General features: G+C 48.2%; 1 long non-coding RNA gene across 3 annotated transcripts in view; it reads right to left on the reverse strand.

Annotated features, from left to right (window-relative positions):
* The window catches only part of LOC134969892 (uncharacterized), a 79954-nt gene that overhangs the window by 53566 nt on the left and 12202 nt on the right, over positions 1–14186 (reverse strand). The window contains exon 1 of one of the 3 annotated variants that reach the window (XR_010189555.1): positions 6672–6758. The exons of 1 other annotated variant lie outside the window; for it this stretch is intronic. This is a non-coding gene — a long non-coding RNA (uncharacterized LOC134969892). Of the gene's footprint in view, positions 1–2504; positions 2562–6671; positions 6759–14186 lie in introns of those variants that run through there. One more of the 3 variants, XR_010189554.1, reaches the window with a different exon arrangement.

Below are 14186 nucleotides of genomic sequence, written 5' to 3' on the forward strand. Positions count from 1 at the left end.
TATTGTATTAGAATGCTTAATATTTGTAGACACTCCCTTACTAATGTGTAAGCCTGAATCTTAAGTGATGGTCCCTGGGACCAGGGGGATGCTGGGAAGTGGGTGGTCCAGTGTGCAGTGTGCCTGGAGTTGGTGATGGAATAAACACAGCACAGCAGTGAACTCACATGTCTCTGTGTCCTGATGACTGGATTTACAAACATATGAACAAAACACTGGGCACAGCTACAGGGGGCACAGTACTGGGGGCACAACTACTGAGGGCACAGCTACAGGGGGCATAACTGACCACACCCCTTCTCCATGAAGCCACACCCCTATTTTTTCACCTTGGGCGCCACAAGGTCTACATCCGGCCCTGCCTGAACCATAGAGGTAGGAAGGCCCTGCTCGCAAGCTTTCAATCAACAGACTAAGGGGTCTATGTCCTAATCCTTGCAGATAGATAAATTAGACTGAGATAAAGTACCAACCAATCAGCTCATAGCTGTAATTTTTCTAACGCAGCTTGTAACATTTCAATTAGAAGCTGATTGGCTAGTACTTTATCTCCGTCCACTTTATCTCTCTCCAAGGCTTTGTACATAGACCCCAAAGGTCACCCCTCTCCTTTTTCACTGCCCATTGGGCCATTGACTGAAACATTCTTGTATCTTTGGTTTATGGGATTGGATAAGCTGGCAGTTATTTGCAATCACTTTACTAACCAGCTAATACTGATCAGTTTGCTACAATTCAGGGAATACTTGCAAGTTGTCCCTGGAAAAGAGGTGATCTCACTGACTCCCTGAAGAGTCTAGCAGTCACCATGAGGCCGGGACGGGCGCAACACATTGATGACCTCATCGCTGACAACCATGTAGGAAACATTGGGGAACAGAAAAAGTGTTACGTTCCTGATGCTCAGAACTGGAGAGATGTTGCAAGGTGAGTTCAGAGCACCAGGACGCGACGCTGAACTAAGGAGTGGTACGAGAATAGCCCCTAGCACCCTACCTCCGTTGTCTTACCCGTGTGGTCAATTCACGCCTGAATGACTATGGTTTCTTGGGCCCACGGCAGCCGCGTTTGAAGGGCGGATTAGGTCTGCCCAACTCCGATGCCCCCAGGTCTTAGCGTGAGACAAAGCGTGAACCGAGACAGGATAATAACAAGGGGACCTCTAACTAAAATAAACAAAAGCTAGGGGCTACTAACTACCCTGAAACTAAATATATGTGCGGCACGCCGCCAAAGGAAAAGAACAACAAAGGATACCACCGTCCGTTCCCCCACATGGCACTGCCGAGTTCTGGGGAGGACAGTGAAAAGCGGAAACCTCCGCAAAAACCACCAACACAAAAGTAATACAAGGATTAAGCGGCCTAGGCCGCAACTCGCGGCAGAAGCCGCTACTCACAAACCGGGAGAGAACCCCAAGTAATGAGAACCCACGGATGACTGCAACAGGTTCGTTTTGGACAGGAAGGATTCCCAGGACCGGCTTCAGAACTCCAGGACACGGGAGAACAGGGAGCAGGATCGACCAGATACAGCTAAACCAGGAACAGACGTTACCAGGCAGGAACAGCATACAGGAAGCTATCACCGGCGCCTGTGCCAGGTAGTGAGGGAGAATTTAACAGGGAACCCTCCAATAGCTGCAGTGAAGCCTGATTAGTAATGTCGTGCAGCTGCCCTGCTGCACGACCAGAGCTAACAAGTGTAATGATTGGCAGGAAGCAACGGGGAACGCGGTAGTCAGTGGCGTCCCCGTTGCTAAGGGTCCGGCGGTTAAGCACGCACAGCGTCTTAGCGTTGCTAGGGACCCGGCGGCTCAGCGCGAACGGCGTCCTAGCGTTGCTAGGGACCCGGCGGCTCAGCGCACACGGCGTTCCAGCGTTGCTAGGCGCCGGGCGGGCAGGGAAGGAGGTGCGGCGGCCGTGAGCGTCGCTCGGAAACAGACCGAGCGGCGCCGTGGACCGCGGCACCTAACAATAAGGCTGTGTGAAAATGATAATGATCAGGATAGTTCAAGGAGTCCTGGCTAGGTCATCTTACTGGTGATGGGACCTTGTTGCAACTGAACTCAACACAATTGCAGCCATTCTGCGAATAATGAAATAATGGACTATAACAACCAGACCTGCTTAAACAACAATACTAAGAATTAGGTCGCTATAGTACTTTACTTTCACGGTGCATCATTTATACTGTAATGGTCTTCAAAATACTTAGACCAGGAGCTGCGTGAGAACAGGGGAAATATGCAGAATGTTTTTCCACTTTAAGCAGTGATGAGGTTCTGATATAGAAGGCGCTAAAATGTTCCTTAACTAGACAACGAGTGATGATTGCCAGTAAGTGGCCGCTTATATACAAAGGCTATCACATTTTTCGTATCTGTGTGAGGAACAGGAAGCATACAGTAAATATGGCAGTAACACAGCAGCACTATGGATCTCTATAGTGTCTTCCCTAGGACAGTCAGCCTTGTAGAGCATTTTGCAGCAGCTGTTACTCACAGTCAGTGTCAGATCATTGAACCTTTCCCTGCGGTGTTCATCTCCGTAACACGCTGCATCCGCTCTATCAGAAATACTGTAAACTGCCTAACAGGTGCTGAGCTCTGGTCCGTTGTGAATAAAACACAGATATTTATGGACATTTATCTTAGAAATGAGGATGAGACAGACACAGTTTAACATTCCATGGTACAGTAGGATGCAGTCTGTATTATTCTATACAATTACTGTATGTTGCAGATGCCAGAGGGCCTAATTCACTAAGGATTGCAATTGCAAAGTTGCTTGCAGCAGCATTGCAATTGTAAACCTTAGCAATGCAAATGCAGGAGGAGATGCATACCACTTTCTCCCTGCATTTGCAATGCGATCGCATCCGAGATGATCATTTTAGCATTAAGGGATGTACAGTTGTACATGGAGCAGTCACTAATAAGGAACATTAATCTAATGGCGGCTCGCTCCTCTTAGAACAGTCCCAGTTCATCCGACCATTGTTGGAATAAGGTCTAGAAGTGATGTTCCAAAGCCGAGGATGGACTTCTAAGGAGTGTGCTCCTGCATGGTCTCCTCTACCATACACCCGGACACTAGGACCCGGAGTGAGCCAGAGGCGCAACCTGGGCGACCTGTGCAACTTACTGTGTTGAGTGTTGCAGTACCTTCCAGATGTACAGTATACCGCTCCACAGAGGTGAGACCAAATAGCCACCACTGTTACCCTGCATTACCACTGTGTGGGTTACTGCTGTTACCAATAAACCTGCAAGCCTGCTTAAAGACCCACTGAGTGGATTAACCTCCATTTCATATTCCGCTGGAACCTATTGCATCAACTCAGGTCCTACAGACCTACACCAATAGGTCATATCAACATATGGGTTCAGTATGGTATGCCGGCGGCCGGGCTCCTGGCGGCCAGCATACCGGCGCCGGGAGGCCGACCGCCGGCTTACCGACAGTGTGGCGAGCGCAAATTATCCCCTTGCGGGCTCGCTGCGCTCACCACGCTGCGGGCACGGTGGCGCGCCACGCTATTTTATTCTCCCTCCAGGGGGGTCGTGGACCCCCACGAGGGAGAATAAGTGTCGGTATGACGGCTGTCGGGATTCCGGCGCGGGTATACTGTGCGCCGGGATCCCGTCAGTCGGCATACTGAAGACCACCCCAACATATGTCAATAGGTCAATGCTGTTCCTGAGCAAGTCTGGAGCATCAGTTGTTTATGTCTTTTGTCTTGCCCACTATCTTCATAATTGCCCTTATTTTCTGTACGTATGATGCTATTGATGAGCAGACAGTTACATGGAAATGCAGGTGACCCAGTGTCGGACTGGGCCAAGAAGGGCCCACCGGGGAATGAATTGATAGGGGCCCATAGTTAGGGGTGTGGCCAGCCTACATAGGGGGTGTGGCCAGCCTCCACAGAGGCTTGAAATACACAATAGTCTAGTGCAGTGTAATGCAACATATCTACCATGTATAATACAAGTACACAGTCTGGAACCTGATCCCTAGAGGAAGGAGTGGGCCCTCAGGCAGTGGGGCCTACCGGTGGTTTCCTGGTACCCCTGTGGGCCAGTCCGACCCTGAGGTGACCCCATATTCTCAATTCCTAGTTCAAAGTGGGAACAGAGGCAGCAAGTTTTGCTAAAAGAAAATTGGAGGATGGAGATTGTACAGAGAGCTGGATACATTTGGTTATGCACAAATATTACTCCAATTGCTTAAAAAATATTAGATAAATTATTTACTGTTATACAAAAATAAAATACACCCGCCTTCCAATCCATGTTCTAACATGCTGGGACAAAATAAGCAGTCATCCAATCCTCACCAAGTCCAGGAATATGATCAATGTAACCTCATGTCACAACCTAGAACATATTTTATCTGAATTTATTCAACAAACAAAAATATGGCAAGTGTCAAAAAGTAAGTACACACTACCTGTCTCCGTAGCAGTAAGGAAGACAATATGGGCCAGTCATTGCTACTCATTATGGGCCTGATTCATTTGTCTACTGAAAGTAAAGCAACAAAAATAAATAAATAAACAAGTAACTTTGGGCCTGGAACAAACCATGGCCCTCATTCCGAGTTGTTCGCTCGTTGCCGAATTTCGCTATATTGCGATTAGTCGCTTACTGCGCATGCGCAATGTTCGCAGAGCGCATGCGCTTAGTTATTTTACTCAAAAGTTAGGTATTTTACTCACGGCATTACGAGGATTTTTCTTCGTTCTGGTGTTCGGAGTGTGATTGACAGGAAGTGGGTGTTTCTGGGCGGAAACTGGCCGTTTTATGGGTGTGTGTGAAAAAACGCTGCCGTTTCTGGGAAAAACGCGGGAGTGGCTGGAGAAACGGGGGAGTGCCTGGGCGAACGCTGGGTGTGTTTGTGACGTCAAACCAGGAACAAAACTGACTGAACTGATCGCAGTGTAGGAGTAAGTCTCGAGCTACTCAGAAACTGCTAACAAATTTCTATTCACAATTCTGCTAATCTTTCGGTCGCTATTCTGCTAAGCTAAGATTCACTCCCAGAGGGCGGTGGCCTAGCGTGTGCAATGCTGCTAAAAGCAGCTAGCGAGCGAACAACTCAGAATGAGGGCCCATGTTGCCATACAAGAGGTTCAAATACAATTATGGTTTTTTTCTGTGCAGGATAAATACTGGTTGAGTGACGTAACTAAAGAGGGTGCAGGGGATGCAGCTGCTACGGGTCCTGGCGGCTTGGGGGGAAGGCGGGTCCCCCAAAGGCAATCCCACGGCACCCCCTAAAATAAAAACATTTTATTTTTATTTTTTTTATTACTGTTGCGTGGCAAAGAAAGTAAAAATTAAAAAATGAAGAAAAATCATATTAAATAATATTAAAATATTAAATAATACATTTTAGAGGAAGCCCCGTAACAGCTGCATCCCCTGCACCTTGTACAGTTAGATGGTCCAGCCATGTCTGTCTGTCTATGCCCCCTTTCATCCGTCCGCCTGTCCGGCTATGCCCCCATATGGTGCTCTGTCTGTCCGTCTATCTGTCCATCAGTCTATACCCCCATATGGCGTTTTATCCGTCCGTTTGTCAGTGTATGCCCCCTACTGTCCATCCATCTATACACCCATATGGTGCTCTGTCTATGCCCCCTCCCATCCATTCGTCTGTCCATCTGTGCCCCCTCCTGTCCGTCCATGCCCCCATATTGTGCTCTGTCTGTCCATCTATCTGTCAATGCCACCAACATCCGTCTATGCCCCCATATGGTGCTCTGTCAGTCAGTCCGTCTGTCCGCCCATGCTCCCGTCCGACCATCCCCCTCTTGAAGGAGAAATGTAGCAGCATTGACAAAATACATTGGATGGTGGAGCAAGATTTCTCCATCAAAGTAAAGCACCATACACATACAGTATGTCAGGTTCCAATAATGAGAATGTTTAATAAAAAAAAACAAAAACACACAGGATCATTGTTGTAGCAAAGGGCCCCAGAAGCAGCACCGGCTCAGGCCAGTTGCAACCTGCCCTCCCGTCCCTGCGGGTACTGAAGCATACATGCCACCAATTGAACAGACTGCCAAAATGGGCACTGTCAGTGTGCCAGGGGTGTGGCTACAGAGCTACAGTAGGTGCTTCCCCACCTCCAATCTGGAGCCTAGTGTATTGTGCTGAAGATAATGTAGATTGTAAGCTCCTATGGTGCAGAGACTGCTGTAGAAGATTAAATGTTCTCTGTAAATCAGTGTAGTGTAGTGGCGCTACACAAATAAATAAATAGTAATTATCCCCTACTATCGCTCTCAATCATCCCCTCCAGTCATGGTATTTATCACCACTTCTTTATTATCTCTCTTCATGGCCCCCACTCACCGGCTCCAAACCTTCATGGCCCGTCCCCTGTTATTTATTAACATTCATTATTTCTATAGTTTCAGCACATTGTGCTGTGCTGTATAATACATCATGCCCAACCTCTGTCCCCATGGCCCCATGTCTGTTATTCACCCCCCCCCCCAACTTCCAACACTAGCTTCCTTCATTATTTCCATATATAAAAGTATAGCTAGATAGACAGCTAGACAGCTAGATAGATAGATAGATAGATAGATAGATAGATAGATAGATAGATAGATAGATAGATAGATAGATATGTGTGGCAAAGTAAGAGACTTACCACGTGTGATTGGAAGAGATTCTGCTCTCACTCCTGTCAGATTCCATGATGTTATTATAGTCAGTCAGGTGAAACAAATGACCTGGGCTCCTCAACTTTATAAAGGAAAGGAGGGAGCAATCAGACTTAGGGAAAGGAAATCATAGGTCTAATATTAGCCAATCAGAATACAGCTGGGGTGGAGCCTAGGGTTTACAGGGCCGGCAACGGGAGGGTCAAGGGACACCTGTACCGGGCCCCAGGGATCTGAGGGGCCCCAAGGAGATGCCACTTAGTGCCTGGCAGGGATGTGAGCCGTCTTGTCTAAATACGGCAGTGGGCTGTAGGCTGTGTGGGCGCAGCCTCATAGTGACAGGAGCCTCTCACACACAGTGACTGTGCGGCGTGAGTGTGTGCTCGCTCATAGCAGCTGCGCTGTTGGCTGGGATTCCGGTGCCCTGCGCCGGCCTCTTCTGGTGTGGTGTGAGGGCTGCATGCAGTGGCGTAACTACTGCCCCCGCAGCCCTCGCGGTGGCTTGGGGTCGAGGGGCTGCGGGGGCGCCACTGACAGAACAGATTGACATGCGGACGAGCGTCCGCATGTCAATCTGTGGTCTCTTCCCTCCGCCGCTGAGCCGCCCTGTAAGGAGGGACACGGAGCGCACATCACGCGCCCCCCTGTGTCCCTCCTGGCTTTCCCCCGGCCGGTCTAATAAAGGAAGTGCCGGTCGTGAGCTCTGATTGGCTCACGAACCGGCACTTCCTTTATTAGACCGGCCAGGGGAGAGCCATGAGGGACATTGGAGAGGCGCGCTATGCGCTCCGTGTCCCTCCAACACAAAGGAGGGGGGAGGGGAAGCAGGCACTGGGGGGGGGGCATATACCTGGCACTGGGGGGGCATATACCTGGCACTGTGGGGGAATATCTGGCACTGGGGGCATATACCTGGCACTGGGGGGGAAGCAGGCACTGTGGGGGAATATCTGGCACTGGGGGGGCATATTCCTGGCACTGGGGGCATATACCTGGCACTGTGGGGGAATACCTGGCACTGGGGGCATATACCTGGCACTGGGGGGGAATATCTGGCACTGGGGGGGCATATACCTGGCACTGGGGGGGCATATACCTGGCACTGGGGGGGAATATCTGGCACTGGGGGCATATACCTGGCACTGGGGGGGAATATCTGGCACTGGGGGGGAAGCAGGCACTGTGGGGGAATATCTGGCACTGGGGGGGGGGCATATACCTGGCACTGGGGGCATATACCTGGCACTGTGGCGGAAGATCTGGCACTGGGGGCATATACCTGGCACTGGGGGGAATATCTGGCACTGGGGGCATATACCTGGCACTGTGGGGGAAGATCTGGCACTGGGGGCATATACCTGGCACTGTGGGGGAAGATCTGGCACTGGGGGCATATACCTGGCACTGTGGGGGAAGATCTGGCACTGGGGGCATATACCTGGCACTGTGGGGGAATATCTGGCACTGGGGGCATATACCTGGCACTGTGGGGGAATATTTGGCACTGGGGGGAGCAGGCACTGAGGGGGCATATGTGGCACTGTGGGGGAATATCTGGCACTGGGGGCATATACCTGGCACTGTGGGGGAATATCTGGCACTGGGTGCATATACCTGGCACTGTGGGGGAATATCTGGCACTGGGAGCATATGTGGCACTGGGAGCACGGCCCTAGCAACAAGCACTACCCCCTAGCAATGAGCATGACACCCAGTGCATGAAACCCCTGGCAACGAGCATGACACCCTGAGCATGAAAACCCCTGGCACCGTGCATGGAACCAAGAGCATGAAACCCCTGGCAACGAGAAGGTAATTTAAAAGTAATTGGAAGCCTTACTGTAGAACTTAATGTGTAATGGGCATTACGGTGTGTGGTATACTATATCACGGGCATTGTGTGGTATGTGGTATAATGTCTCAGGGTCACTGCAGTGTTTGGCATAATGTATCACGGACATTGCGGTGTGTGTCATAATGTGTCAGGCATTACGGTGTGTTGTATACTATATCACGGGCATTGTGGTATGTGGTATAATGTCTCAGGATCATTGTGGTGTGTGTCATAATGTGTCACAGACATTGTATGTGCTATAATGTATCAGGGGCATTGCAGTGTGTAGCATAATGTATAACGGGCATTGCGATTCCTGTCATAATGTGTCACAGGCATTACGGTGTGTGGCATAATGTGTCGGGGGCATTATGGTGTGTGCATATTGTGTCATGTGCATTATTGTGTGTGGCATAATGTCTAAGGGCCATTGCAGTATGTGGCATAATGTATACTGGGCATTACTATAAGGAGAAAAAATGACAAATAATGTAAGGGGCATGAATCAGGATTATTTTTCTTTCCTGTGGTGGCTAACGTCTGGGCGTGCAGGTTGCAAAACTGGGGTATAAGGTAGTCTTTTCCTGCAATACCACGCCCCTTTACGCGAAGCCACGCCCATGTCAATGAAGCCACACACCCTTTTTGGCGGCGCGCGCATATTTGTCCCTTTACTAGTGCCAATTATGGGGGGTATGGGGGGGGGGGGGGCGCCAAAGGATTTTTTGGCTTGGGGGAGAAAAATTTCTAGTTACGCCACTGGCTGCATGGTACCTGCTCTGCGGTGTGAGGGTCTGGATACTGGGGAGGGCAGCGCAGGTGAGGCTCTCCCCGGGTTACGAGCTGATTGGTGAGAGGATTCAGGGCTTTGGGATGGGGTGGGGGAGCTGGGAATGCAGCATGGAGTCATTGGGGAGAGACAGACTGTGGGGTGTGTGGGGAAGTAAGTAGAGAGATATACATATCTTTATATGTGTATAAATATATATATATATATATATAATATATTTATTAACAGTTTCTCATATAACGCAGCAAATTCTGTTGCACTTTAATATATATATAATCTGAGGGGGCCCCAGAGAAATCACTGTACCGGGCCACAAGATTTCTGTTGCCGGCCCAGAGGGTTTATAAAGGTGCTGTTTCCCATGGGTGGAGCTGGATAAGCTAAAGGTGAATGTTGTTAGTGTTAGGGATCGCTAAGAGAAATTGGGTTTGTGATTAAATGTGGTTTGATTGCAGGATAATAAATGGCATGTGTATGTTATGTCCTGGTGTACATCTCTTTACTTCAATAAATCATGCAGTATGAAGATTATGTATTTTATTTCTTATTGGTAAGTAGTACTTGCATCACTTGCATGGTTACAGATAGACATCAACTCCACATGCTGCTCTCCTTCTCCTTACTCTCCTTCTACTTCCTGATCACATGTTCATCTGTGCAGCCAGATTCTTAAAGGTACACTACCTCATCTAGCTAATGCACATAAACTATCTTCATAGATACTACAGTGTATATCACCAGAAATACACTGTGAGCATCTGGGAGACATTAGGGGGTTGTGTACGGAATCCATACAGTCAGTATACAGATGGTACCCGGACTGTCATAACCCTGACACATTTTGGTGAGTACTGTAACCCTAATCCTCCCATCCCCCAGCCTAACCCTACCTACCCCCCCCCCCCCCCCCACATACACCCCCCTCCCCAGCCTAACCCTAATACTTAGCGATGGACTGTGTCAGGATTCTGACATTTGGGATGACGCTGTCTGTATTGTGTCCGTCGGCATCCTGAGGACTACATGAAATGAGTTTAGATAGATAGATAGATAGATAGATAGATAGATAGATAGATAGATAGATAGATAGATTGTTATTAATATTGTTTATTTTTCTAGTAAATGTCAGTTCTTGGTAATATCCCTGCAACAAACAAGTGACAGAATAATAACACATCCTTCTTCTATATCAGACAGCTAATATGGAGGAAGAAGAGGGGGCCGGAGTCCGGTATTTATCTTTCTAGTGGCCAATTTTCTGCCTTTGAAGTCATCTCGGAGGGATGGAAGGCCAGATTTAGCGCAGTAAAAGCGTATTTGCAGTTATGTGAACAGGTGCTGCCGAGGATTATGGAATTCTCCAATGCAACCACTGTGTTTTCTATAAAATAAAGAGAAGGGTCAGGTGTCCGTTCGTGTGCTAAGTGTGGCTTTGTCCAATGTTTTGCTAATGATTAATAGGACACAAAGACTTTGTCTAGTAAAGTGAGGGGCAGATTCTTATATCCATTCCAAGGGCAAAGCGTGCCTCTCGTGATTCACTGAAGATATTGAGTTTTGTGGCGTTCAAGTGATGTGACAGCTGCCTCCGATAATTTGCATTAATTACTGGTTCATGGTCTTTTCTGCTCTGCTCCTTGTGGCACGCAGGCCGCATACCAGAACCAAACAACATTTAGGAAAGTTGGCTAACGAGACCAGTGTGTTCCCAGCTCAAACAAAGGCGTATTGTTCTTCTGGCACATGTGTATTTTACTTGTTCAATATCAGACCCACACCCCGACTAACAGCCTAATCCACAGCCTGCTGCTCAACCACCAGGTGGAATGGAAATTAATCTTCTTCTTCAGCCACAGTATTAAATGTGGTTCTTTTTTTTTTTGTCATGGAGAAGAGTGGTGATGTATTCCTCCAGCTCCCAGATCTAATGACATCAGCTCACGATGAAACCACTGAGTGCGTCATTACACCGTTACCCATATTTTTTTTTAAGTGTGTAGATGGTTTCTGCTCTTTTTAAGAGAGGAGATGACCCACATGCAGCCTCCATCGCGGGCTCCCTCCTAGATGCCAGAGTCTACTGCGCATGCGCAGGTCTCCAGGAACATGGCGCCCGTGCCTTTTTCCGGGTGACACCTCCAGTGCGCATTCACAGATCACTCGGAAATGGCAGCGGAGGACATTTTCTGAGTGATCTGTGCCCACACAGCAGGGCCACCGTCGCGGGACTCCGGAGGGGTAAGAGTAATATATGGGTGCAGGGTGTGCGGTGTGGGCCCCCTGGACAAAAAGGCCAGTGTGCACCACACACACTGCACCTATTTATAGAAATGTCTATGGATCTCTGAGTCATCATGTGACAACAGAGGAAGTCCAAACTTCCACAATGCAAAAGGCCAGGTTTCCGACCTTTTCCTGGCTGTTTTGCATCCTGTTTGCTAAAGGTTGACGCTGCTGCAAAACATCACGCCTGTTAGCACTAAACACGTCCTGATTTAAAAAAAATTTTAAATAATTGGTTAGAACGTACAAATCATCAGACTTATCAAGTGGTGGCTTTGGAAAAATCACAAAAAAAAAAAATGGCACAAAAATTGTAAATAATAATAATAATAATAATAATAACAGCATGGTAACCAGAATTAGCTCTACCAGTCTAGGTTGGTAGTGGAAAAGGCAGGGAGCCCAGGGTGCCCCTGGAATTGGTATTACTACAAACAGGTGTTGCCAGACAGGGCTGGAGACTCTATAGCAGATCATCCGCAGCCTGAGGTCCCCCCACCATAGTGACAAACCCACTTTGGGCCGTCAGCATTGGAATATGACATTTCTTCTTATATCGACTAGTCCTATAAGTGGTGATAATACCTATAGGCAGAGCCTATAGTGTTGATAGGGGGTTGGTATAGAAATCCTGGCACACAAAATCCCGACGGTTAGAATGCAGACAGCGGCATCCCGGCGATCAAAATCCAGACAGATTTTTATAAGTATTTTAACCTTAATCTTAACCCTAACCCACCCTTCCTGCAGCTTAACCCAAACTGCCTTCCCCCTGCAGCCTAACCATCAACCTAGTACCTAACCCCAGTATTTACCGTCGGTATCCATTGGGATTCTGTGCGCAGGGCCGTCAACAGAAATCTTGGGGCCCGGTACAGTGATATCTCTGGGGCCCCCTCAGATTATATATAAACCACTCTTACCATGGGGAAAGACTCACCTGCGCTGCACTCTCCAGTACCTAGACCCGAACACCACACAACAGATACCAATCAGGCCTCACACCCCACCAGAACAGGCCGGCGCAGGGCACAGGAATCCTGGGGAGCTGCTGCCATGTCTCATAGCAGAGCTGGACCCGGAGGAGCGAGTGTACACTCATGCCGCACAGTCACTGTGTGTGAGAGGCTCCTGTCAGTCCGCCTACAGCTCACTGCCCTATTTGGACAAGACGGCTCACATCACTGCCGGGCACTAAGGGGGACATGTACTAAGCAGTGATATGAGCGGAGAAGTGAACCAGTGGAGAAGTTTCCCCATCAACCAATCAGCAGCTCTGTATCATTTTATAGTATGCAAATTATAGATGTTACTTCAGTTCTGATTGGTTGCCATGGGCAACTTCTCCACCAGCTCACTTCTCAGATCTTATCACTGCTTAGTAAATGTCCCCCTAAGTGGTGTATCCTTGGGGCCCCTCTGAGTCTTGGGGCCCGGTACAGGTGTCCCCTTTGACCCCCCCCCCCCCCCATCGCTGGCCCTGTCTGTGCGCCGGAATATTAACTACATCCCATTAATAGTTATCAGTGGTGTGCAATGGACGTCAGTCTACGCGGCAGATAACATAACTAGGCTTATTGGGTTATTAACCGGCAGATAATAGGATGCTGTTCAGAGCCGGCCATAGGCATAGGCAAACTAGGCAATTGCCTAGGGCATTTGATATGCCAAGGGGCATCAGCAGCTTCTGCTGATTAAAATGATATGTGGCATGTCTATATTCTGTGTGGAGCATTTCATATGCAGATACAGCCACAGTCGCACACAGAATATAGGCATGCCGCATATCATTTTAATCAGCAGAAGCTGCTTGTGCATCCTAGCCACATAGCAATGCAAATAAGATGCATTTTCATAAAAAAAGGTGCCCAACATTAGCACTGAGGCAAGATTTATGAGGACACATCTGTATCCAAGCAGAGGCAGAGGTCACAGTGTTAGTGGCAGTGTGAGTACTGTGTGCATGTGAGTGGGTTGGTTGTGCGGTAGTGTTCGGAATATGTGTAAGGAGCATTATGTGTGTCATGAAAAATGTATTAATAATGTACAACATATGTGTAAGTGGTACTATGTGTGTCATTACGTGTATAAGGGCATTAATAATGTGCGCCATTTGTGTAACAGGGTTATACTGTATGTGTGTCATTATGGGGGTAATTCCAAGTTGATCGCAGCAGGAATTTTTTTAGCAGTTGGGCAAAACCATGTGCACTGCAGGGGAGGCAGATATAACATGTGCAGAGAGAGATAGATTTGGGTGTGGTGAGTTCAATCTGCAATCTAAATTGCAGTGTAAAATAAAGCAGCCAGTATTTACCCTGCACAGAAACAAAATAACCCACCCAAATCTAACTCTCTCTGCAAATGTTATATCTGCCCCCCCTGCAGTGCACATGGTTTTGCCCAACTGCTAAAAAATTTCCTGCTGCGATCAACTTGGAATTACCCCCTATGTGTATAGGGGCACTAATAATGTGCAGCAAATGTGTAGGGGGCACTGTGTGTGTCATTATGTGTATAAGGGCATTAATAACGTGCAGCATATGTGTAAGGGACATAATGTGTAAAAGGGCATTAATAAAGGTTGTCATAATG

Source organism: Pseudophryne corroboree, chromosome 11 (genome assembly GCF_028390025.1).
Source record: "Pseudophryne corroboree isolate aPseCor3 chromosome 11, aPseCor3.hap2, whole genome shotgun sequence".
NCBI classification, from domain to species: domain Eukaryota; kingdom Metazoa; phylum Chordata; class Amphibia; order Anura; family Myobatrachidae; genus Pseudophryne; species Pseudophryne corroboree.